We start from the raw sequence: 27,378 nt of genomic DNA on the forward strand, positions 1-27,378 counted from the left end.
GTTCAGGCTGTGTAGATGCAGTTGTGATATGGTTCAGGTTGTGTAGATGCAGTTGTGATATGGTTCAGGCTGTGTAGATGCAGTTGTGATAGGGTTCAGGCTGTGTAGATGCAGTTGTGATAAGGTTTAGGCTGTGTAGATGGAGTTGTGATATGGTTCAGGCTGTGTAGATGCAGTTGTGATATGGTTCAGGTTATGTAGATGTAGTTGTGATATGGTTCAGCCTGTGTAGATGCAGTTGTGATATGGTTCAGGCTGTGTAGATGCAGTTGTGATATGGTTCAGGCTGTGTAGATGCAGTCCTGATTGGTTTGGGCTGTGTAGATGCAGTCCTGATTGGTTTGGGCTGTGTAGATGCAGTTGTGACATGGTTCAGGCTGTGTAGATGCAGTTGTGATATGGTTCAGGCTGTGTAGATGCAGTTGTGATATGGTTCAGGCTGTGTAGATGCAGTTGTGATATGGTTCAGGCTGTGTAGATGCAGTTGTGATATGGTTCAGGCTGTGTAGATGCAGTTGTGATATGGTTCAGGCTGTGTAGATGCAGTTGTGATATGGTTCAGGCTGTGTAGATGCAGTTGTGATATGGTTCAGGCTGTGTAGATGCAGTTGTGATATGGTTCAGGCTGTGTAGATGCAGTTGTGATATGGTTCAGGCTGTGTAGATGCAGTTGTGATATGGTTCAGGCTGTGTAGATGCAGTTGTGATATGGTTCAGGCTGTGTAGATGCAGTTGTGATATGGTTCAGGCTGTGTAGATGCAGTTGTGATATGGTTCAGGCTGTGTAGATGCAGTTGTGATATGGTTCAGGCTGTGTAGATGCAGTTGTGATATGGTTCAGGCTGTGTAGATGCAGTTGTGATATGGTTCAGGCTGTGTAGATGCAGTTGTGATATGGTTCAGGCTGTGTAGATGCAGTTGTGATATGGTTCAGGCTGTGTAGATGCAGTTGTGATATGGTTCAGGCTGTGTAGATGCAGTTGTGATATGGTTCAGGCTGTGTAGATGCAGTTGTGATATGGTTCAGGTTGTGTAGATGCAGTTGTGATATGGTTCAGGCTGTGTAGATGCAGTTGTGATAGGGTTCAGGCTGTGTAGATGCAGTTGTGATAAGGTTCAGGCTGTGTAGATGGAGTTGTGAGATGGTTCAGGCTGTGTAGATGCAGTTGTGATATGGTTCAGGTTATGTAGGTGCAGTTGTGATATGGTTCAGGCTGTGTAGATGCAGTTGTGATATGGTTCAGGCTGTGTAGATGCAGTTGTGATATGGTTCAGGCTGTGTAGATGCAGTCCTGATTGGTTTGGGCTGTGTAGATGCAGTCCTGATTGGTTTGGGCTGTGTAGATGCAGTTGTGATATGGTTCAGGCTGTGTAGATGCAATTGTGATATGGTTCAGGCTATGTAGATGCAGTTGTGATATGGTTCAGGCTGTGTAGATGCAGTTGTGATATGGTTCAGGCTGTGTAGATGCAGTTGTGATATGGTTCAGGCTGTGTAGATGCAGTTGTGATATGGTTCAGGCTGTGTAGATGCAGTTGTGATATGGTTCAGGCTGTGTAGATGCAGTTCTGATTGGTTTGGGCTGTGTTGATGCAGTCCTGATTGGTTTGGGCTGTGTAGATGCAGTTGTGATATGGTTCAGGCTGTGTAGATGCAGTTGTGATATGGTTCAGGCTATGTAGATGCAGTTGTGATATGGTTCAGGCTGTGTAGATGCAGTTGTGACATGGTACAGGCTGTGTAGATGCAGTCCTGATTGGTTTGGGCTGTGTAGATGCAGTTGTGATATGGTTCAGGCTGTGTTGATGCAGTTGTGATGTGGTTCAGGCTGTGTAGATGCAGTTGTGACATGGTTCAGGCTGTGTAGATGCAGTTGTGATATGGTTCAGACTGTGTAGATGCAGTTGTGACATGGTTCATGCTGTGTAGATGCAGTTGTGATATGGTTCAGGCTGTGTAAATGCAGATATGATATGGTTCAGGCAGTGTAGATGCAGTTGTGATATGGTTCAGGCTGTGTAGATGCAGTTGTGATGTGGTTCAGGCTATGTAGATGCAGTTGTGACATGGTTCAGGCTGTGTAGATGCAGTTGTGATATGGTTCAGGCTGTGTTGATGCAGTTGTGATGTGGTTCAGGCTGTGTAGATGCAGTTGTGATATAGTTCAGGCTATGTAGATGTAGTTGTGACATGGTTCAGGCTGTGTAGATGCAGTTGTGATATGGTTCAGACTGTAGATGCAGTTGTGATATGGTTCAGGCTGTGTTGATGCAGTTGTGATGTGGTTCAGGCTATGTAGATGCAGTCCTGCTTGGATTGGATTGGGCTGTGTTGATGCACTTGTGATATGGTCCAGGCTGTGTAGATGCAGTCCTGATTCATTTGGGCTTTGTAGATGCAGTTGTGATATGGTTCAGGCTGTGTAGATGCAGTCCTGCTTGATTTGGGCTGTGTTGATGCAGTTGTGATATGGTCCAGGCTGTGTAGATGCAGTTGTGATATGGTTCAGGCTGTGTAGATGCAGTTGTGTTATGGTTCAGGCTGTGTAGATGCAGTTGTGATATGGTTCAGGTTGTGTAGATGCAGTTGTGATATGGTTCAGGTTGTGTAGATGCAGTTGTGATATGGTTCAGGCTGTGTAGATGCAGTTGTGATAGGGTTCAGGCTGTGTAGATGCAGTTGTGATATGGTTCAGGCTGTGTAAATGCAGTTGTGATAAGGTTCAGGCTGTGTAGATGCAGTTGTGATATGGTTCAGGCTGTGTAGATGCAGTTGTGATATGGTTCAGGCTGTGTAGATGCAGTTGTGATAGGGTTCAGGCTGTGTAGATGCAGTTGTGATATGGTTCAGGCTGTGTAGATGCAGTTGTGATATGGTTCAGGCTGTGTAGATGCAGTTGTGATATGGTTCAGGCTGTGTAGATGCAGTTGTGATATGGTTCAGGCTGTGTAGATGCAGTTGTGATATGGTTCAGGCTGTGTAGATGCAGTTGTGATATGGTTCAGGCTGTGTAGATGCAGTTGTGATATGGTTCAGGCTGTGTAGATGCAGTTGTGATATGGTTCAGGCTATGTAGATGCAGTTGTGATATGGTTCAGGCTGTGTAGATGCAGTTGTGACATGGTACAGGCTGTGTAGATGCAGTCCTGATTGGTTTGGGCTGTGTAGATGCAGTTGTGATATGGTTCAGGCTGTGTTGATGCAGTTGTGATGTGGTTCAGGCTGTGTAGATGCAGTTGTGACATGGTTCAGGCTGTGTAGATGCAGTCCTGATATGGTTCAGACTGTGTAGATGCAGTTGTGATATGGTTCAGGCTGTGTAGATGCAGTTGTGATATGGTTCAGGCTGTGTAAATGCAGATATGATATGGTTCAGGCTGTGTAGATGCAGTTGTGATATGGTTCAGGCTGTGTTGATGCAGTTGTGACATGGTTCAGGCTATGTTGATGCAGTTGTGACATGGTTCAGGCTGTGTAGATGCAGTTGTGATATGGTTCAGGCTGTGTTGATGCAGTTGTGATGTGGTTCAGGCTGTGTAGATGCAGTTGTGATATAGTTCAGGCTATGTAGATGCAGTTGTGACATGGTTCAGGCTGTGTAGATGCAGTTGTGATATGGTTCAGACTGTAGATGCAGTTGTGATATGGTTCAGGCTGTGTTGATGCAGTTGTGATGTGGTTCAGGCTATGTAGATGCAGTCCTGCTTGGATTGGATTGGGCTGTGTTGATGCAGTTGTGATATGGTCCAGGCTGTGTAGATGCAGTCCTGATTCATTTGGGCTTTGTAGATGCAGTTGTGATATGGTTCAGGCTGTGTAGATGCAGTCCTGCTTGATTTGGGCTGTGTTGATGCAGTTGTGATATGGTCTAGGCTGTGTAGATGCAGTTGTGATATGGTTCAGGCTGTGTAGATGCAGTTGTGTTATGGTTCAGGCTGTGTAGATGCAGTTGTGATATGGTTCAGGCTGTGTAGATGCAGTTGTGATATGGTTCAGGTTGTGTAGATGCAGTTGTGATATGGTTCAGGCTGTGTAGATGCAGTTGTGATAGGGTTCAGGCTGTGTAGATGCAGTTGTGATATGGTTCAGGCTGTGTAGATGCAGTTGTGATATGGTTCAGGCTGTGTAAATGCAGTTGTGATATGGTTCAGGCTGTGTAGATGCAGTTGTGATATGGTTCAGGCTGTGTAGATGCAGTCCTGCTTGATTTGGGCTGTGTTGATGCAGTTGTGATATGGTCCAGGCTGTGTAGATGCAGTTGTGATATGGTTCAGGCTGTGTAGATGCAGTTGTGTTATGGTTCAGGCTGTGTAGATGCAGTTGTGATATGGTTCAGGTTGTGTAGATGCAGTTGTGATATGGTTCAGGTTGTGTAGATGCAGTTGTGATATGGTTCAGGCTGTGTAGATGCAGTTGTGATAGGGTTCAGGCTGTGTAGATGCAGTTGTGATATGGTTCAGGCTGTGTAAATGCAGTTGTGATAAGGTTCAGGCTGTGTAGATGCAGTTGTGATATGGTTCAGGCTGTGTAGATGCAGTTGTGATATGGTTCAGGCTGTGTAGATGCAGTTGTGATAGGGTTCAGGCTGTGTAGATGCAGTTGTGATAGGGTTCAGGCTGTGTAGATGCAGTTGTGATATGGTTCAGGCTGTGTAGATGCAGTTGTGATATGGTTCAGGCTGTGTAGATGCAGTTGTGATATGGTTCAGGCTGTGTAGATGCAGTTGTGATATGGTTCAGGCTGTGTAGATGCAGTTGTGATATGGTTCAGGCTGTGTAGATGCAGTTGTGATATGGTTCAGGCTGTGTAGATGCAGTTGTGATATGGTTCAGGCTATGTAGATGCAGTTGTGATATGGTTCAGGCTGTGTAGATGCAGTTGTGACATGGTACAGGCTGTGTAGATGCAGTCCTGATTGGTTTGGGCTGTGTAGATGCAGTTGTGATATGGTTCAGGCTGTGTTGATGCAGTTGTGATGTGGTTCAGGCTGTGTAGATGCAGTTGTGACATGGTTCAGGCTGTGTAGATGCAGTCCTGATATGGTTCAGACTGTGTAGATGCAGTTGTGATATGGTTCAGGCTGTGTAGATGCAGTTGTGATATGGTTCAGGCTGTGTAAATGCAGATATGATATGGTTCAGGCTGTGTAGATGCAGTTGTGATATGGTTCAGGCTGTGTTGATGCAGTTGTGACATGGTTCAGGCTATGTTGATGCAGTTGTGACATGGTTCAGGCTGTGTAGATGCAGTTGTGATATGGTTCAGGCTGTGTTGATGCAGTTGTGATGTGGTTCAGGCTGTGTAGATGCAGTTGTGATATAGTTCAGGCTATGTAGATGCAGTTGTGACATGGTTCAGGCTGTGTAGATGCAGTTGTGATATGGTTCAGACTGTAGATGCAGTTGTGATATGGTTCAGGCTGTGTTGATGCAGTTGTGATGTGGTTCAGGCTATGTAGATGCAGTCCTGCTTGGATTGGATTGGGCTGTGTTGATGCAGTTGTGATATGGTCCAGGCTGTGTAGATGCAGTCCTGATTCATTTGGGCTTTGTAGATGCAGTTGTGATATGGTTCAGGCTGTGTAGATGCAGTCCTGCTTGATTTGGGCTGTGTTGATGCAGTTGTGATATGGTCTAGGCTGTGTAGATGCAGTTGTGATATGGTTCAGGCTGTGTAGATGCAGTTGTGTTATGGTTCAGGCTGTGTAGATGCAGTTGTGATATGGTTCAGGCTGTGTAGATGCAGTTGTGATATGGTTCAGGTTGTGTAGATGCAGTTGTGATATGGTTCAGGCTGTGTAGATGCAGTTGTGATAGGGTTCAGGCTGTGTAGATGCAGTTGTGATATGGTTCAGGCTGTGTAGATGCAGTTGTGATATGGTTCAGGCTGTGTAAATGCAGTTGTGATATGGTTCAGGCTGTGTAGATGCAGTTGTGATATGGTTCAGGCTGTGTAGATGCAGTTGTGATATGGTTCAGGCTCTGTAGATACAGTTGTGATATGGTTCAGGCTGTGTAGATGCAGTTGTGATATGGTTCAGGCTGTGTAGATGCAGTTGTGATATGGTTCAGGCTGTGTAGATGCAGTTGTGATATGGTTCAGGCTGTGTAGATGCAGTTGTGATATGGTTCAGGCTGTGTAGATGCAGTTGTGATATGGTTCAGGCTGTGTAGATGCAGTTGTGATATGGTTCAGGCTGTGTAGATGCAGTTGTGATATGGTTCAGGCTGTGTAGATGCAGTTGTGATATGGTTCAGGCTGTGTAGATGCAGTTGTGATATGGTTCAGGTTGTGTAGATGCAGTTGTGATATGGTTCAGGCTGTGTAGATGCAGTTGTGATAGGGTTCAGGCTGTGTAGATGCAGTTGTGATAAGGTTCAGGCTGTGTAGATGGAGTTGTGATATGGTTCAGGCTGTGTAGATGCAGTTGTGATATGGTTCAGGTTATGTAGATGCAATTGTGATATGGTTCAGGCTGTGTAGATGCAGTTGTGATATGGTTCAGGCTATGTAGATGCAGTTGTGATATGGTTCAGGCTGTGTAGATGCAGTCCTGATTGGTTTGGGCTGTGTAGATGCAGTCCTGATTGGTTTGGGCTGTGTAGATGCAGTTGTGATATGGTTCAGGCTGTGTAGATGCAATTGTGATTTGGTTCAGGCTATGTAGATGCAGTTGTGATATGGTTCAGGCTGTGTAGATGCAGTTGTGATATGGTTCAGGCTGTGTAGATGCAGTTGTGATATGGTTCAGGCTGTGTAGATGCAGTTGTGATATGGTTCAGGCTGTGTAGATGCAGTTGTGATATGGTTCAGGCTGTGTAGATGCAGTCCTGATTGGTTTGGGCTGTGTAGATGCAGTCCTGATTGGTTTGGGCTGTGTAGATGCAGTTGTGATATGGTTCAGGCTGTGTAGATGCAGTTGTGATATGGTTCAGGCTATGTAGATGCAGTTGTGATATGGTTCAGGCTGTGTAGATGCAGTTGTGACATGGTACAGGCTGTGTAGATGCAGTCCTGATTGGTTTGGGCTGTGTAGATGCAGTCCTGATTGGTTTGGGCTGTGTAGATGCAGTTGTGATATGGTTCAGGCTGTGTTGATGCAGTTGTGATGTGGTTCAGGCTGTGTAGATGCAGTTGTGACATGGTTCAGGCTGTGTAGATGCAGTTGTGATATGGTTCAGACTGTGTAGATGCAGTTGTGATATGGTTCAGGCTGTGTATATGCAGTTGTGATATGGTTCAGGCTGTGTAAATGCAGATATGATATGGTTCAGGCAGTGTAGATGCAGTTGTGATATGGTTCAGGCTGTGTAGATGCAGTTGTGATATGGTTCAGGCTATGTAGATGCAGTTGTGACATGGTTCAGGCTGTGTTGATGCAGTTGTGATATGGTTCAGGCTGTGTTGATGCAGTTGTGATGTGGTTCAGGCTGTGTAGATGCAGTTTTGACATGGTTCAGGCTGTGTAGATGCAGTTGTGATATGGTTCAGGCTATGCAGATGCAGTTGTGATATGGTTCAGACTGTGTAGATGAAGTTGTGATATGGTTCAGGCTGTGTAGATGCAGTTGTGATATGGTTCAGGCTGTGTAGATGCAGTTGTGATGTGGTTCAGGCTGTATAGATGCAGTTGTGATATGGTTCAGGCTGTGTAGATGCAGTTGTGATATGGTTCAGGCTGTGTAGATGCAGTCCTGATTGGTTTGGGCTGTGTAGATGCAGTTGTGATATGGTTCAGGCTGTTTAGAAGCAGTTGTGATATGGTTCAGGCTGTGTAGATGCAGTTGTGATATGGTTCAGGCTGTGTAGATGCAGTTGTGTTATGGTTCAGGCAGTGTAGATGCAGTTGTGACATGGTTCAGGCTGTGTAGATGCAGTTGTGATATGGTTCAGGCTGTGTAGATGCAGTTGTGATATGGTTCAGGCTGTGTAGATGCAGTTGTGATATGGTTCAGGCTGTGTAGATGCAGTCCTGATTGGTTTGGGCTGTGTAGATGCAGTTGTGATATGGTTCAGGCTGTGTAGATGCAGTTGTGATATGGTTCAGGCTGTGTAGATGCAGTTGTGATATGGTTCAGGCTGTGTAGATGCAGTTGTGACATGGTACAGGCTGTGTAGATGCAGTCCTGATTGGTTTGGGCTGTGTAGATGCAGTCCAGATTGGTTTGGGCTGTGTAGATGCAGTCCTGATTGGTTTGGGCTGTGTAGATGCAGTCCTGATTGGTTTGGGCTGTGTAGATGCAGTTGTGATATGGTTCAGGCTGTGTAGATGCAGTTGTGATATGGTTCAGGCTATGTAGATGCAGTTGTGATATGGTTCAGGCTGTGTAGATGCAGTTGTGACATGGTACAGGCTGTGTAGATGCAGTCCAGATTGGTTTGGGCTGTGTAGATGCAGTCCTGATTGGTTTGGGCTGTGTAGATGCAGTTGTGATGTGGTTCAGGCTGTGTAGATGCAGTTGTGATATGGTTCAGGCTGTGTAGATGCAGTTGTGATATGGTTCAGACTGTAGATGCAGTTGTGATATGGTTCAGGCTGTGTTGATGCAGTTGTGATGTGGCTCAGGCTATGTAGATGCAGTCCTGCTTGGATTGGATTGGGCTGTGTTGATGCAGTTGTGATATGGTCCAGGCTGTGTAGATGCAGTCCTGATTCATTTGGGCTTTGTAGATGCAGTTGTGATATGGTTCAGGCTGTGTAGATGCAGTCCTGCTTGATTTGGGCTGTGTTGATGCAGTTGTGATATGGTCCAGGCTGTGTAGATGCAGTTGTGATATGGTTCAGGCTGTGTAGATGCAGTTGTGTTATGGTTCAGGCTGTGTAGATGCAGTTGTGATATGGTTCAGGCTGTGTAGATGCAGTTGTGATATGGTTCAGGTTGTGTAGATGCAGTTGTGATATGGTTCAGGCTGTGTAGATGCAGTTGTGATAGGGTTCAGGCTGTGTAGATGCAGTTGTGATATGGTTCAGGCTGTGTAAATGCAGTTGTGATATGGTTCAGGCTGTGTAGATGCAGTTGTGATATGGTTCAGGCTGTGTAGATGCAGTTGTGATATGGTTCAGGCTCTGTAGATGCAGTTGTGATATGGTTCAGGCTGTGTAGATGCAGTTGTGATATGGTTCAGGCTGTGTAGATGCAGTTGTGATATGGTTCAGGCTGTGTAGATGCAGTTGTGATATGGTTCAGGCTGTGTAGATGCAGTTGTGATATGGTTCAGGCTGTGTAGATGCAGTTGTGATATGGTTCAGGCTGTGTAGATGCAGTTGTGATATGGTTCAGGCTGTGTAGATGCAGTTGTGATATGGTTCAGGCTGTATAGATGCAGTTGTGATATGGTTCAGGCTGTGTAGATGCAGTTGTGATATGGTTCAGGCTGTGTAGATGCAGTTGTGATATGGTTCAGGTTGTGTAGATGCAGTTGTGATATGGTTCAGGCTGTGTAGATGCAGTTGTGATAGGGTTCAGGCTTTGTAGATGCAGTTGTGATAAGGTTTAGGCTGTGTAGATGGAGTTGTGATATGGTTCAGGCTGTGTAGATGCAGTTGTGATATGGTTCAGGTTGTGTAGATATAGTTGTGATATGGTTCAGGCTGTGTAGATGCAGTTGTGATATGGTTCAGGCTGTGTAGATGCAGTTGTGATATGGTTCAGGCTGTGTAGATGCAGTCCTGATTGGTTTGGGCTGTGTAGATGCAGTCCTGATTGGTTTGGGCTGTGTAGATGCAGTTGTGACATGGTTCAGGCTGTGTAGATGCAGTTGTGATATGGTTCAGGCTGTGTAGATGCAGTTGTGATATGGTTCAGGCTGTGTAGATGCAGTTGTGATATGGTTCAGGCTGTGTAGATGCAGTTGTGATATGGTTCAGGCTGTGTAGATGCAGTTGTGATATGGTTCAGGCTGTGTAGATGTAGTTGTGATATGGTTCAGGCTGTGTAGATGCAGTTGTGATATGGTTCAGGCTGTGTAGATGCAGTTGTGATATGGTTCAGGCTGTGTAGATGCAGTTGTGATATGGTTCAGGCTGTGTAGATGCAGTTGTGATATGGTTCAGGCTGTGTAGATGCAGTTGTGATATGGTTCAGGCTGTGTAGATGCAGTTGTGATATGGTTCAGGCTGTGTAGATGCAGTTGTGATATGGTTCAGGCTGTGTAGATGCAGTTGTGATATGGTTCAGGCTGTGTAGATGCAGTTGTGATATGGTTCAGGCTGTGTAGATGCAGTTGTGATATGGTTCAGGCTGTGTAGATGCAGTTGTGATATGGTTCAGGCTGTGTAGATGCAGTTGTGATATGGTTCAGGCTGTGTAGATGCAGTTGTGATATGGTTCAGGCTGTGTAGATGCAGTTGTGATATGGTTCAGGTTGTGTAGATGCAGTTGTGATATGGTTCAGGCTGTGTAGATGCAGTTGTGATAGGGTTCAGGCTGTGTAGATGCAGTTGTGATAAGGTTCAGGCTGTGTAGATGGAGTTGTGATATGGTTCAGGCTGTGTAGATGCAGTTGTGATATGGTTCAGGTTATGTAGATGCAGTTGTGATATGGTTCAGGCTGTGTAGATGCAGTTGTGATATGGTTCAGGCTGTGTAGATGCAGTTGTGATATGGTTCAGGCTGTGTAGATGCAGTCCTGATTGGTTTGGGCTGTGTAGATGCAGTCCTGATTGGTTTGGGCTGTGTAGATGCAGTTGTGATATAGTTCAGGCTGTGTAGATGCAATTGTGATATGGTTCAGGCTATGTAGATGCAGTTGTGATATGGATCAGGCTGTGTAGATGCAGTTGTGATATGGTTCAGGCTGTGTAGATGCAGTTGTGATATGGTTCAGGCTGTGTAGATGCAGTTGTGATATGGTTCAGGCTGTGTAGATGCAGTTGTGATATGGTTCAGGCTGTGTAGATGCAGTTCTGATTGGTTTGGGCTGTGTAGATGCAGTCCTGATTGGTTTGGGCTGTGTAGATGCAGTTGTGATATGGTTCAGGCTGTGTAGATGCAGTTGTGATATGGTTCAGGCTATGTAGATGCAGTTGTGATATGGTTCAGGCTGTGTAGATGCAGTCCTGATTGGTTTGGGCTGTGTAGATGCAGTTGTGATATGGTTCAGGCTGTGTTGATGCAGTTGTGATGTGGTTCAGGCTGTGTAGATGCAGTTGTGACATGGTTCAGGCTGTGTAGATGCAGTTGTGATATGGTTCAGACTGTGTAGATGCAGTTGTGATATGGTTCATGCTGTGTAGATGCAGTTGTGATATGGTTCAGGCTGTGTAAATGCAGATATGATATGGTTCAGGCAGTGTAGATGCAGTTGTGATATGGTTCAGGCTGTGTAGATGCAGTTGTGATATGGTTCAGGCTATGTAGATGCAGTTGTGACATGGTTCAGGCTGTGTAGATGCAGTTGTGATATGGTTCAGGCTGTGTTGATGCAGTTGTGATGTGGTTCAGGCTGTGTAGATGCAGTTGTGATATAGTTCAGGCTATGTAGATGCAGTTGTGACATGGTTCAGGCTGTGTAGATGCAGTTGTGATATGGTTCAGACTGTAGATGCAGTTGTGATATGGTTCAGGCTGTGTTGATGCAGTTGTGATGTGGTTCAGGCTATGTAGATGCAGTCCTGCTTGGATTGGATTGGGCTGTGTTGATGCACTTGTGATATGGTCCAGGCTGTGTAGATGCAATCCTGATTCATTTGGGCTTTGTAGATGCAGTTGTGATATGGTTCAGGCTGTGTAGATGCAGTCCTGCTTGATTTGGGCTGTGTTGATGCAGTTGTGATATGGTCCAGGCTGTGTAGATGCAGTTGTGATATGGTTCAGGCTGTGTAGATGCAGTTGTGTTATGGTTCAGGCTGTGTAGATGCAGTTGTGATATGGTTCAGGCTGTGTAGATGCAGTTGTGATATGGTTCAGGTTGTGTAGATGCAGTTGTGATATGGTTCAGGCTGTGTAGATGCAGTTGTGATAGGGTTCAGGCTGTGTAGATGCAGTTGTGATATGGTTCAGGCTGTGTAAATGCAGTTGTGATATGGTTCAGGCTGTGTAGATGCAGTTGTGATATGGTTCAGGCTGTGTAGATGCAGTTGTGATATGGTTCAGGCTGTGTAGATGCAGTTGTGACATGGTTCAGGCTGTGTAGATGCAGTTGTGATATGGTTCAGGCTGTGTAGATGCAGTTGTGATATGGTTCAGGCTGTGTAGATGCAGTTGTGATATGGTTCAGGCTGTGTAGATGCAGTTGTGATATGGTTCAGGCTGTGTAGATGCAGTTGTGATATGGTTCAGGCTGTGTAGATGCAGTTCTGATTGGTTTGGGCTGTGTAGATGCAGTCCTGATTGGTTTGGGCTGTGTAGATGCAGTTGTGATATGGTTCAGGCTGTGTAGATGCAGTTGTGATATGGTTCAGGCTATGTAGATGCAGTTGTGATATGGTTCAGGCTGTGTAGATGCAGTCCTGATTGGTTTGGGCTGTGTAGATGCAGTTGTGATATGGTTCAGGCTGTGTTGATGCAGTTGTGATGTGGTTCAGGCTGTGTAGATGCAGTTGTGACATGGTTCAGGCTGTGTAGATGCAGTTGTGATATGGTTCAGACTGTGTAGATGCAGTTGTGATATGGTTCATGCTGTGTAGATGCAGTTGTGATATGGTTCAGGCTGTGTAAATGCAGATATGATATGGTTCAGGCAGTGTAGATGCAGTTGTGATATGGTTCAGGCTGTGTAGATGCAGTTGTGATATGGTTCAGGCTATGTAGATGCAGTTGTGACATGGTTCAGGCTGTGTAGATGCAGTCCTGATTGGTTTGGGCTGTGTAGATGCAGTCCTGATTGGTTTGGGCTGTGTAGATGCAGTTGTGATATAGTTCAGGCTGTGTAGATGCAATTGTGATATGGTTCAGGCTATGTAGATGCAGTTGTGATATGGTTCAGGCTGTGTAGATGCAGTTGTGATATGGTTCAGGCTGTGTAGATGCAGTTGTGATATGGTTCAGGCTGTGTAGATGCAGTTGTGATATGGTTCAGGCTGTGTAGATGCAGTTGTGATATGGTTCAGGCTGTGTAGATGCAGTTCTGATTGGTTTGGGCTGTGTAGATGCAGTCCTGATTGGTTTGGGCTGTGTAGATGCAGTTGTGATATGGTTCAGGCTGTGTAGATGCAGTTGTGATATGGTTCAGGCTATGTAGATGCAGTTGTGATATGGTTCAGGCTGTGTAGATGCAGTCCTGATTGGTTTGGGCTGTGTAGATGCAGTTGTGATATGGTTCAGGCTGTGTTGATGCAGTTGTGATGTGGTTCAGGCTGTGTAGATGCAGTTGTGACATGGTTCAGGCTGTGTAGATGCAGTTGTGATATGGTTCAGACTGTGTAGATGCAGTTGTGATATGGTTCATGCTGTGTAGATGCAGTTGTGATATGGTTCAGGCTGTGTAAATGCAGATATGATATGGTTCAGGCAGTGTAGATGCAGTTGTGATATGGTTCAGGCTGTGTAGATGCAGTTGTGATATGGTTCAGGCTATGTAGATGCAGTTGTGACATGGTTCAGGCTGTGTAGATGCAGTTGTGATATGGTTCAGGCTGTGTTGATGCAGTTGTGATGTGGTTCAGGCTGTGTAGATGCAGTTGTGATATAGTTCAGGCTATGTAGATGCAGTTGTGACATGGTTCAGGCTGTGTAGATGCAGTTGTGATATGGTTCAGACTGTAGATGCAGTTGTGATATGGTTCAGGCTGTGTTGATGCAGTTGTGATGTGGTTCAGGCTATGTAGATGCAGTCCTGCTTGGATTGGATTGGGCTGTGTTGATGCACTTGTGATATGGTCCAGGCTGTGTAGATGCAATCCTGATTCATTTGGGCTTTGTAGATGCAGTTGTGATATGGTTCAGGCTGTGTAGATGCAGTCCTGCTTGATTTGGGCTGTGTTGATGCAGTTGTGATATGGTCCAGGCTGTGTAGATGCAGTTGTGATATGGTTCAGGCTGTGTAGATGCAGTTGTGTTATGGTTCAGGCTGTGTAGATGCAGTTGTGATATGGTTCAGGCTGTGTAGATGCAGTTGTGATATGGTTCAGGTTGTGTAGATGCAGTTGTGATATGGTTCAGGCTGTGTAGATGCAGTTGTGATAGGGTTCAGGCTGTGTAGATGCAGTTGTGATATGGTTCAGGCTGTGTAAATGCAGTTGTGATATGGTTCAGGCTGTGTAGATGCAGTTGTGATATGGTTCAGGCTGTGTAGATGCAGTTGTGATATGGTTCAGGCTGTGTAGATGCAGTTGTGACATGGTTCAGGCTGTGTAGATGCAGTTGTGATATGGTTCAGGCTGTGTAGATGCAGTTGTGATATGGTTCAGGCTGTGTAGATGCAGTTGTGATATGGTTCAGGCTGTGTAGATGCAGTTGTGATATGGTTCAGGCTGTGTAGATGCAGTTGTGATATGGTTCAGGCTGTGTAGATGCAGTTCTGATTGGTTTGGGCTGTGTAGATGCAGTCCTGATTGGTTTGGGCTGTGTAGATGCAGTTGTGATATGGTTCAGGCTGTGTAGATGCAGTTGTGATATGGTTCAGGCTATGTAGATGCAGTTGTGATATGGTTCAGGCTGTGTAGATGCAGTCCTGATTGGTTTGGGCTGTGTAGATGCAGTTGTGATATGGTTCAGGCTGTGTTGATGCAGTTGTGATGTGGTTCAGGCTGTGTAGATGCAGTTGTGACATGGTTCAGGCTGTGTAGATGCAGTTGTGATATGGTTCAGACTGTGTAGATGCAGTTGTGATATGGTTCATGCTGTGTAGATGCAGTTGTGATATGGTTCAGGCTGTGTAAATGCAGATATGATATGGTTCAGGCAGTGTAGATGCAGTTGTGATATGGTTCAGGCTGTGTAGATGCAGTTGTGATATGGTTCAGGCTATGTAGATGCAGTTGTGACATGGTTCAGGCTGTGTAGATGCAGTTGTGATATGGTTCAGGCTGTGTTGATGCAGTTGTGATGTGGTTCAGGCTGTGTAGATGCAGTTGTGATATAGTTCAGGCTATGTAGATGCAGTTGTGACATGGTTCAGGCTGTGTAGATGCAGTTGTGATATGGTTCAGACTGTAGATGCAGTTGTGATATGGTTCAGGCTGTGTTGATGCAGTTGTGATGTGGTTCAGGCTATGTAGATGCAGTCCTGCTTGGATTGGATTGGGCTGTGTTGATGCACTTGTGATATGGTCCAGGCTGTGTAGATGCAATCCTGATTCATTTGGGCTTTGTAGATGCAGTTGTGATATGGTTCAGGCTATGTAGATGCAGTCCTGCTTGATTTGGGCTGTGTTGATGCAGTTGTGATATGGTCCAGGCTGTGTAGATGCAGTTGTGATATGGTTCAGGCTGTGTAGATGCAGTTGTGTTATGGTTCAGGCTGTGTAGATGCAGTTGTGATATGGTTCAGGCTGTGTAGATGCAGTTGTGATATGGTTCAGGTTGTGTAGATGCAGTTGTGATATGGTTCAGGCTGTGTAGATGCAGTTGTGATAGGGTTCAGGCTGTGTAGATGCAGTTGTGATATGGTTCAGGCTGTGTAAATGCAGTTGTGATATGGTTCAGGCTGTGTAGATGCAGTTGTGATATGGTTCAGGCTGTGTAGATGCAGTTGTGATATGGTTCAGGCTGTGTAGATGCAGTTGTGACATGGTTCAGGCTGTGTAGATGCAGTTGTGATATGGTTCAGGCTGTGTAGATGCAGTTGTGATATGGTTCAGGCTGTGTAGATGCAGTTGTGATATGGTTCAGGCTGTGTAGATGCAGTTGTGATATGGTTCAGGCTGTGTAGATGCAGTTGTGATATGGTTCAGGCTGTGTAGATGCAGTTGTGATATGGTTCAGTCTGTGTAGATGCAGTTGTGATATGGTTCAGGCTGTGTAGATGCAGTTGTGATATGGTTCAGGCTATGTAGATGCAGTTGTGATATGGTTCAGGCTGTGTAGATGCAGTTGTGACATGGTACAGGCTGTGTAGATGCAGTCCTGATTGGTTTGGGCTGTGTAGATGCAGTTGTGATATGGTTCAGGCTGTGTTGATGCAGTTGTGATGTGGTTCAGGCTGTGTAGATGCAGTTGTGACATGGTTCAGGCTGTGTAGATGCAGTTGTGATATGGTTCAGACTGTGTAGATGCAGTTGTGATATGGTTCAGGCTGTGTAGATGCAGTTGTGATATGGTTCAGGCTGTGTAAATGCAGATATGATATGGTTCAGGCAGTGTAGATGCAGTTGTGATATGGTTCAGGCTGTGTAGATGCAGTTGTGATATGGTTCAGGCTATGTAGATGCAGTTGTGACATGGTTCAGGCTGTGTAGATGCAGTTGTGATATGGTTCAGGCTGTGTTGATGCAGTTGTGATGTGGTTCAGGCTGTGTAGATGCAGTTGTGATATAGTTCAGGCTATGTAGATGCAGTTGTGACATGGTTCAGGCTGTGTAGATGCAGTTGTGATATGGTTCAGACTGTAGATGCAGTTGTGATATGGTTCAGGCTGTGTTGATGCAGTTGTGATGTGGTTCAGGCTATGTAGATGCAGTCCTGCTTGGATTGGATTGGGCTGTGTTGATGCAGTTGTGATATGGTCCAGGCTGTGTAGATGCAGTCCTGATTCATTTGGGCTTTGTAGATGCAGTTGTGATATGGTTCAGGCTGTGTAGATGCAGTCCTGCTTGATTTGGGCTGTGTTGATGCAGTTGTGATATGGTCTAGGCTGTGTAGATGCAGTTGTGATATGGTTCAGGCTGTGTAGATGCAGTTGTGTTATGGTTCAGGCTGTGTAGATGCAGTTGTGATATGGTTCAGGCTGTGTAGATGCAGTTGTGATATGGTTCAGGTTGTGTAGATGCAGTTGTGATATGGTTCAGGCTGTGTAGATGCAGTTGTGATAGGGTTCAGGCTGTGTAGATGCAGTTGTGATATGGTTCAGGCTGTGTAAATGCAGTTGTGATATGGTTCAGGCTGTGTAGATGCAGTTGTGATATGGTTCAGGCTGTGTAGATGCAGTTGTGATATGGTTCAGGCTATGTAGATGCAGTTGTGATATGGTTCAGGCTGTGTAGATGCAGTTGTGACATGGTACAGGCTGTGTAGATGCAGTCCTGATTGGTTTGGGCTGTGTAGATGCAGTCCTGATTGGTTTGGGCTGTGTAGATGCAGTTGTGATATGGTTCAGGCTGTGTTGATGCAGTTGTGATGTGGTTCAGGCTGTGTAGATGCAGTTGTGACATGGTTCAGGCTGTGTAGATGCAGTTGTGATATGGTTCAGACTGTGTAGATGCAGTTGTGATATGGTTCAGGCTGTGTATATGCAGTTGTGATATGGTTCAGGCTGTGTAAATGCAGATATGATATGGTTCAGGCAGTGTAGATGCAGTTGTGATATGGTTCAGGCTGTGTAGATGCAGTTGTGATATGGTTCAGGCTGTGTAGATGCAGTTGTGATATGGTTCAGGCTGTGTAGATGCAGTTGTGATATGGTTCAGGCTGTGTAGATGCAGTTGTGATATGGTTCAGGCTGTGTAGATGCAGTTGTGATATGGTTCAGGCTGTGTAGATGCAGTTGTGATATGGTTCAGGCTGTGTAGATGCAGTTGTGATATGGTTCAGGCTGTGTAGATGCAGTTGTGATATGGTTCAGGCTGTGTAGATGCAGTTGTGATATGGTTCAGGTTATGTAGATGCAGTTGTGATATGGTTCAGGCTGTGTAGATGCAGTTGTGATATGGTTCAGGCTGTGTAGATGCAGTTGTGATATGGTTCAGGCTGTGTAGATGCAGTCCTGATTGGTTTGGGCTGTGTAGATGCAGTCCTGATTGGTTTGGGCTGTGTAGATGCAGTTGTGATATGGTTCAGGCTGTGTAGATGCAATTGTGATATGGTTCAGGCTATGTAGATGCAGTTGTGATATGGTTCAGGCTGTGTAGATGCAGTTGTGATATGGTTCAGGCTGTGTAGATGCAGTTGTGATATGGTTCAGGCTGTGTAGATGCAGTTGTGATATGGTTCAGGCTGTGTAGATGCAGTTGTGATATGGTTCAGGCTGTGTAGATGCAGTTCTGATTGGTTTGGGCTGTGTAGATGCAGTCCTGATTGGTTTGGGCTGTGTAGATGCAGTTGTGATATGGTTCAGGCTGTGTAGATGCAGTTGTGATATGGTTCAGGCTATGTAGATGCAGTTGTGATATGGTTCAGGCTGTGTAGATGCAGTTGTGACATGGTACAGGCTGTGTAGATGCAGTCCTGATTGGTTTGGGCTGTGTAGATGCAGTTGTGATATGGTTCAGGCTGTGTTGATGCAGTTGTGATGTGGTTCAGGCTGTGTAGATGCAGTTGTGACATGGTTCAGGCTGTGTAGATGCAGTTGAGATATGGTTCAGACTGTGTAGATGCAGTTGTGATATGGTTCATGCTGTGTAGATGCAGTTGTGATATGATTCAGGCTGTGTAAATGCAGATATGATATGGTTCAGGCAGTGTAGATGCAGTTGTGATATGGTTCAGGCTGTGTAGATGCAGTTGTGATATGGTTCAGGCTATGTAGATGCAGTTGTGACATGGTTCAGGCTGTGTAGATGCAGTTGTGATATGGTTCAGGCTGTGTAGATGCAGTTGTGATATGGTTCAGGCTGTGTAGATGCAGTTGTGATATGGTTCAGGCTGTGTAGATGCAGTTGTGATATGGTTCAGGCTGTGTAGATGCAGTTGTGATATGGTTCAGGCTGTGTAGATGCAGTTGTGATATGGTTCAGGCTGTGTAGATGCAGTTGTGATATGGTTCAGGCTGTGTAGATGCAGTTGTGATATGGTTCAGGTTATGTAGATGCAGTTGTGATATGGTTCAGGCTGTGTAGATGCAGTTGTGATATGGTTCAGGCTGTGTAGATGCAGTTGTGATATGGTTCAGGCTGTGTAGATGCAGTCCTGATTGGTTTGGGCTGTGTAGATGCAGTCCTGATTGGTTTGGGCTGTGTAGATGCAGTTGTGATATGGTTCAGGCTGTGTAGATGCAATTGTGATATGGTTCAGGCTATGTAGATGCAGTTGTGATATGGTTCAGGCTGTGTAGATGCAGTTGTGATATGGTTCAGGCTGTGTAGATGCAGTTGTGATATGGTTCAGGCTGTGTAGATGCAGTTGTGATATGGTTCAGGCTGTGTAGATGCAGTTGTGATATGGTTCAGGCTGTGTAGATGCAGTTCTGATTGGTTTGGGCTGTGTAGATGCAGTCCTGATTGGTTTGGGCTGTGTAGATGCAGTTGTGATATGGTTCAGGCTGTGTAGATGCAGTTGTGATATGGTTCAGGCTATGTAGATGCAGTTGTGATATGGTTCAGGCTGTGTAGATGCAGTTGTGACATGGCACAGGCTGTGTAGATGCAGTCCTGATTGGTTTGGGCTGTGTAGATGCAGTTGTGATATGGTTCAGGCTGTGTTGATGCAGTTGTGATGTGGTTCAGGCTGTGTAGATGCAGTTGTGACATGGTTCAGGCTGTGTAGATGCAGTTGAGATATGGTTCAGACTGTGTAGATGCAGTTGTGATATGGTTCATGCTGTGTAGATGCAGTTGTGATATGATTCAGGCTGTGTAAATGCAGATATGATATGGTTCAGGCAGTGTAGATGCAGTTGTGATATGGTTCAGGCTGTGTAGATGCAGTTGTGATATGGTTCAGGCTATGTAGATGCAGTTGTGACATGGTTCAGGCTGTGTAGATGCAGTTGTGATATGGTTCAGGCTGTGTTGATGCAGTTGTGATGTGGTTCAGGCTGTGTAGATGCAGTTGTGATATAGTTCAGGCTATGTAGATGCAGTTGTGATATGGTTCAGGCTGTGTAGATGCAGTTGTGATATGGTTCAGACTGTAGATGCAGTTGTGATATGGTTCAGGCTGTGTTGATGCAGTTGTGATGTGGTTCAGGCTATGTAGATGCAGTCCTGCTTGGATTGGATTGGGCTGTGTTGATGCACTTGTGATATGGTCCAGGCTGTGTAGATGCAGTCCTGATTCATTTGGGCTTTGTAGATGCAGTTGTGATATGGTTCAGGCTGTGTAGATGCAGTTGTGATATGGTTCAGGCTATGTAGATGCAGTTGTGACATGGTTCAGGCTGTGTAGATGCAGTTGTGATATGGTTCAGGCTGTGTTGATGCAGTTGTGATGTGGTTCAGGCTGTGTAGATGCAGTTGTGATATAGTTCAGGCTATGTAGATGTAGTTGTGACATGGTTCAGGCTGTGTAGATGCAGTTGTGATATGGTTCAGACTGTAGATGCAGTTGTGATATGGTTCAGGCTGTGTTGATGCAGTTGTGATGTGGTTCAGGCTATGTAGATGCAGTCCTGCTTGGATTGGATTGGGCTGTGTTGATGCACTTGTGATATGGTCCAGGCTGTGTAGATGCAGTCCTGATTCATTTGGGCTTTGTAGATGCAGTTGTGATATGGTTCAGGCTGTGTAGATGCAGTCCTGCTTGATTTGGGCTGTGTTGATGCAGTTGTGATATGGTCCAGGCTGTGTAGATGCAGTTGTGATATGGTTCAGGCTGTGTAGATGCAGTTGTGTTATGGTTCAGGCTGTGTAGATGCAGTTGTGATATGGTTCAGGTTGTGTAGATGCAGTTGTGATATGGTTCAGGTTGTGTAGATGCAGTTGTGATATGGTTCAGGCTGTGTAGATGCAGTTGTGATAGGGTTCAGGCTGTGTAGATGCAGTTGTGATATGGTTCAGGCTGTGTAAATGCAGTTGTGATATGGTTCAGGCTGTGTAGATGCAGTTGTGATATGGTTCAGGCTGTGTAGATGCAGTTGTGATATGGTTCAGGCTGTGTAGATGCAGTTGTGATAGGGTTCAGGCTGTGTAGATGCAGTTGTGATAGGGTTCAAGCTGTGTAGATGCAGTTGTGATATGGTTCAGGCTGTGTAGATGCAGTTGTGATATGGTTCAGGCTGTGTAGATGCAGTTGTGATATGGTTCAGGCTGTGTAGATGCAGTTGTGATATGGTTCAGGCTGTGTAGATGCAGTTGTGATATGGTTCAGGCTGTGTAGATGCAGTTCTGATTGGTTTGGGCTGTGTAGATGCAGTCCTGATTGGTTTGGGCTGTGTAGATGCAGTTGTGATATGGTTCAGGCTGTGTAGATGCAGTTGTGATATGGTTCAGGCTATGTAGATGCAGTTGTGATATGGTTCAGGCTGTGTAGATGCAGTTGTGACATGGCACAGGCTGTGTAGATGCAGTCCTGATTGGTTTGGGCTGTGTAGATGCAGTTGTGATATGGTTCAGGCTGTGTTGATGCAGTTGTGATGTGGTTCAGGCTGTGTAGATGCAGTTGTGACATGGTTCAGGCTGTGTAGATGCAGTTGAGATATGGTTCAGACTGTGTAGATGCAGTTGTGATATGGTTCATGCGTGTAGATGCAGTTGTGATATGATTCAGGCTGTGTAAATGCAGATATGATATGGTTCAGGCAGTGTAGATGCAGTTGTGATATGGTTCAGGCTGTGTAGATGCAGTTGTGATATGGTTCAGGCTATGTAGATGCAGTTGTGACATGGTTCAGGCTGTGTAGATGCAGTTGTGATATGGTTCAGGCTGTGTTGATGCAGTTGTGATGTGGTTCAGGCTGTGTAGATGCAGTTGTGATATAGTTCAGGCTATGTAGATGCAGTTGTGATATGGTTCAGGCTGTGTAGATGCAGTTGTGATATGGTTCAGACTGTAGATGCAGTTGTGATATGGTTCAGGCTGTGTTGATGCAGTTGTGATGTGGTTCAGGCTATGTAGATGCAGTCCTGCTTGGATTGGATTGGGCTGTGTTGATGCACTTGTGATATGGTCCAGGCTGTGTAGATGCAGTCCTGATTCATTTGGGCTTTGTAGATGCAGTTGTGATATGGTTCAGGCTGTGTAGATGCAGTTGTGATATGGTTCAGGCTATGTAGATGCAGTTGTGACATGGTTCAGGCTGTGTAGATGCAGTTGTGATATGGTTCAGGCTGTGTTGATGCAGTTGTGATGTGGTTCAGGCTGTGTAGATGCAGTTGTGATATAGTTCAGGCTATGTAGATGTAGTTGTGACATGGTTCAGGCTGTGTAGATGCAGTTGTGATATGGTTCAGACTGTAGATGCAGTTGTGATATGGTTCAGGCTGTGTTGATGCAGTTGTGATGTGGTTCAGGCTATGTAGATGCAGTCCTGCTTGGATTGGATTGGGCTGTGTTGATGCACTTGTGATATGGTCCAGGCTGTGTAGATGCAGTCCTGATTCATTTGGGCTTTGTAGATGCAGTTGTGATATGGTTCAGGCTGTGTAGATGCAGTCCTGCTTGATTTGGGCTGTGTTGATGCAGTTGTGATATGGTCCAGGCTGTGTAGATGCAGTTGTGATATGGTTCAGGCTGTGTAGATGCAGTTGTGTTATGGTTCAGGCTGTGTAGATGCAGTTGTGATATGGTTCAGGTTGTGTAGATGCAGTTGTGATATGGTTCAGGTTGTGTAGATGCAGTTGTGATATGGTTCAGGCTGTGTAGATGCAGTTGTGATAGGGTTCAGGCTGTGTAGATGCAGTTGTGATATGGTTCAGGCTGTGTAAATGCAGTTGTGATATGGTTCAGGCTGTGTAGATGCAGTTGTGATATGGTTCAGGCTGTGTAGATGCAGTTGTGATATGGTTCAGGCTGTGTAGATGCAGTTGTGATAGGGTTCAGGCTGTGTAGATGCAGTTGTGATAGGGTTCAAGCTGTGTAGATGCAGTTGTGATATGGTTCAGGCTGTGTAGATGCAGTTGTGATATGGTTCAGGCTGTGTAGATGCAGTTGTGATATGGTTCAGGCTGTGTAGATGCAGTTGTGATATGGTTCAGGCTGTGTAGATGCAGTTGTGATATGGTTCAGGCTGTGTAGATGCAGTTGTGATATGGTTCAGGCTGTGTAGATGCAGTTGTGATATGGTTCAGGCTATGTAGATGCAGTTGTGATATGGTTCAGGCTGTGTAGATGCAGTTGTGACATGGTACAGGCTGTGTAGATGCAGTCCTGATTGGTTTGGGCTGTGTAGATGCAGTTGTGATATGGTTCAGGCTGTGTTGATGCAGTTGTGATGTGGTTCAGGCTGTGTAGATGCAGTTGTGACATGGTTCAGGCTGTGTAGATGCAGTTGTGATATGGTTCAGACTGTGTAGATGCAGTTGTGATATGGTTCAGGCTGTGTAGATGCAGTTGTGATATGGTTCAGGCTGTGTAAATGCAGATATGATATGGTTCAGGCAGTGTAGATGCAGTTGTGATATGGTTCAGGCTGTGTAGATGCAGTTGTGATATGGTTCAGGCTATGTTGATGCAGTTGTGACATGGTTCAGGCTGTGTAGATGCAGTTGTGATATGGTTCAGGCTGTGTTGATGCAGTTGTGATGTGGTTCAGGCTGTGTAGATGCAGTTGTGATATAGTTCAGGCTATGTAGATGCAGTTGTGACATGGTTCAGGCTGTGTAGATGCAGTTGTGATATGGTTCAGACTGTAGATGCAGTTGTGATATGGTTCAGGCTGTGTTGATGCAGTTGTGATGTGGTTCAGGCTATGTAGATGCAGTCCTGCTTGGATTGGATTGGGCTGTGTTGATGCAGTTGTGATATGGTCCAGACTGTGTAGATGCAGTCCTGATTCATTTGGGCTTTGTAGATGCAGTTGTGATATGGTTCAGGCTGTGTAGATGCAGTCCTGCTTGATTTGGGCTGTGTTGATGCAGTTGTGATATGGTCTAGGCTGTGTAGATGCAGTTGTGATATGGTTCAGGCTGTGTAGATGCAGTTGTGTTATGGTTCAGGCTGTGTAGATGCAGTTGTGATATGGTTCAGGCTGTGTAGATGCAGTTGTGATATGGTTCAGGTTGTGTAGATGCAGTTGTGATATGGTTCAGGCTGTGTAGATGCAGTTGTGATAGGGTTCAGGCTGTGTAGATGCAGTTGTGATATGGTTCAGGCTGTGTAAATGCAGTTGTGATATGGTTCAGGCTGTGTAGATGCAGTTGTGATATGGTTCAGGCTGTGTAGATGCAGTTGTGATATGGTTCAGGCTCTGTAGATACAGTTGTGATATGGTTCAGGCTGTGTAGATGCAGTTGTGATATGGTTCAGGCTGTGTAGATGCAGTTGTGATATGGTTCAGGCTGTGTAGATGCAGTTGTGATATGGTTCAGGCTGTGTAGATGCAGTTGTGATATGGTTCAGGCTGTGTAGATGCAGTTGTGATATGGTTCAGGCTGTGTAGATGCAGTTGTGATATGGTTCAGGCTGTGTAGATGCAGTTGTGATATGGTTCAGGCTGTGTAGATGCAGTTGTGATATGGTTCAGGCTGTGTAGATGCAGTTGTGATATGGTTCAGGTTGTGTAGATGCAGTTGTGATATGGTTCAGGCTGTGTAGATGCAGTTGTGATAGGGTTCAGGCTGTGTAGATGCAGTTGTGATAAGGTTCAGGCTGTGTAGATGGAGTTGTGATATGGTTCAGGCTGTGTAGATGCAGTTGTGATATGGTTCAGGTTATGTAGATGCAATTGTGATATGGTTCAGGCTGTGTAGATGCAGTTGTGATATGGTTCAGGCTATGTAGATGCAGTTGTGATATGGTTCAGGCTGTGTAGATGCAGTCCTGATTGGTTTGGGCTGTGTAGATGCAGTCCTGATTGGTTTGGGCTGTGTAGATGCAGTTGTGATATGGTTCAGGCTGTGTAGATGCAATTGTGATTTGGTTCTGGCTATGTAGATGCAGTTGTGATATGGTTCAGGCTGTGTAGATGCAGTTGTGATATGGTTCAGGCTGTGTAGATGCAGTTGTGATATGGTTCAGGCTGTGTAGATGCAGTTGTGATATGGTTCAGGCTGTGTAGATGCAGTTGTGATATGGTTCAGGCTGTGTAGATGCAGTCCTGATTGGTTTGGGCTGTGTAGATGCAGTCCTGATTGGTTTGGGCTGTGTAGATGCAGTTGTGATATGGTTCAGGCTGTGTAGATGCAGTTGTGATATGGTTCAGGCTATGTAGATGCAGTTGTGATATGGTTCAGGCTGTGTAGATGCAGTTGTGACATGGTACAGGCTGTGTAGATGCAGTCCTGATTGGTTTGGGCTGTGTAGATGCAGTCCTGATTGGTTTGGGCTGTGTAGATGCAGTTGTGATATGGTTCAGGCTGTGTTGATGCAGTTGTGATGTGGTTCAGGCTGTGTAGATGCAGTTGTGACATGGTTCAGCCTGTGTAGATGCAGTTGTGATATGGTTCAGACTGTGTAGATGCAGTTGTGATATGGTTCAGGCTGTGTATATGCAGTTGTGATATGGTTCAGGCTGTGTAAATGCAGATATGATATGGTTCAGGCAGTGTAGATGCAGTTGTGATATGGTTCAGGCTGTGTAGATGCAGTTGTGATATGGTTCAGGCTATGTAGATGCAGTTGTGACATGGTTCAGGCTGTGTTGATGCAGTTGTGATATGGTTCAGGCTGTGTTGATGCAGTTGTGATGTGGTTCAGGCTGTGTAGATGCAGTTTTGACATGGTTCAGGCTGTGTAGATGCAGTTGTGATATGGTTCAGGCTATGCAGATGCAGTTGTGATATGGTTCAGACTGTGTAGATGAAGTTGTGATATGGTTCAGGCTGTGTAGATGCAGTTGTGATATGGTTCAGGCTGTGTAGATGCAGTTGTGATGTGGTTCAGGCTGTGTAGATGCAGTTGTGATATGGTTCAGGCTGTGTAGATGCAGTTGTGATATGGTTCAGGCTGTGTAGATGCAGTCCTGATTGGTTTGGGCTGTGTAGATGCAGTTGTGATATGGTTCAGGCTGTTTAGAAGCAGTTGTGATATGGTTCAGGCTGTGTAGATGCAGTTGTGATATGGTTCAGGCTGTGTAGATGCAGTTGTGTTATGGTTCAGGCAGTGTAGATGCAGTTGTGACATGGTTCAGGCTGTGTAGATGCAGTTGTGATATGGTTCAGGCTGTGTAGATGCAGTTGTGATATGGTTCAGGCTGTGTAGATGCAGTTGTGATATGGTTCAGGCTGTGTAGATGCAGTCCTGATTGGTTTGGGCTGTGTAGATGCAGTTGTGATATGGTTCAGGCTGTGTAGATGCAGTTGTGATATGGTTCAGGCTGTGTAGATGCAGTTGTGATATGGTTCAGGCTGTGTAGATGCAGTTGTGACATGGTACAGGCTGTGTAGATGCAGTCCTGATTGGTTTGGGCTGTGTAGATGCAGTCCAGATTGGTTTGGGCTGTGTAGATGCAGTCCTGATTGGTTTGGGCTGTGTAGATGCAGTCCTGATTGGTTTGGGCTGTGTAGATGCAGTTGTGATATGGTTCAGGCTGTGTAGATGCAGTTGTGATATGGTTCAGGCTATGTAGATGCAGTTGTGATATGGTTCAGGCTGTGTAGATGCAGTTGTGACATGGTACAGGCTGTGTAGATGCAGTCCAGATTGGTTTGGGCTGTGTAGATGCAGTCCTGATTGGTTTGGGCTGTGTAGATGCAGTTGTGATGTGGTTCAGGCTGTGTAGATGCAGTTGTGATATGGTTCAGGCTGTGTAGATGCAGTTGTGATATGGTTCAGACTGTAGATGCAGTTGTGATATGGTTCAGGCTGTGTTGATGCAGTTGTGATGTGGCTCAGGCTATGTAGATGCAGTCCTGCTTGGATTGGATTGGGCTGTGTTGATGCAGTTGTGATATGGTCCAGGCTGTGTAGATGCAGTCCTGATTCATTTGGGCTTTGTAGATGCAGTTGTGATATGGTTCAGGCTGTGTAGATGCAGTCCTGCTTGATTTGGGCTGTGTTGATGCAGTTGTGATATGGTCCAGGCTGTGTAGATGCAGTTGTGATATGGTTCAGGCTGTGTAGATGCAGTTGTGTTATGGTTCAGGCTGTGTAGATGCAGTTGTGATATGGTTCAGGCTGTGTAGATGCAGTTGTGATATGGTTCAGGTTGTGTAGATGCAGTTGTGATATGGTTCAGGCTGTGTAGATGCAGTTGTGATAGGGTTCAGGCTGTGTAGATGCAGTTGTGATATGGTTCAGGCTGTGTAAATGCAGTTGTGATATGGTTCAGGCTGTGTAGATGCAGTTGTGATATGGTTCAGGCTGTGTAGATGCAGTTGTGATATGGTTCAGGCTCTGTAGATGCAGTTGTGATATGGTTCAGGCTGTGTAGATGCAGTTGTGATATGGTTCAGGCTGTGTAGATGCAGTTGTGATATGGTTCAGGCTGTGTAGATGCAGTTGTGATATGGTTCAGGCTGTGTAGATGCAGTTGTGATATGGTTCAGGCTGTGTAGATGCAGTTGTGATATGGTTCAGGCTGTGTAG

The sequence above is a fragment of the Saccoglossus kowalevskii genome, chromosome 1 (genome assembly GCF_978046115.1).
Source record: "Saccoglossus kowalevskii chromosome 1, keSacKowa6.1, whole genome shotgun sequence".
NCBI lineage: Eukaryota > Metazoa > Hemichordata > Enteropneusta > Harrimaniidae > Saccoglossus > Saccoglossus kowalevskii.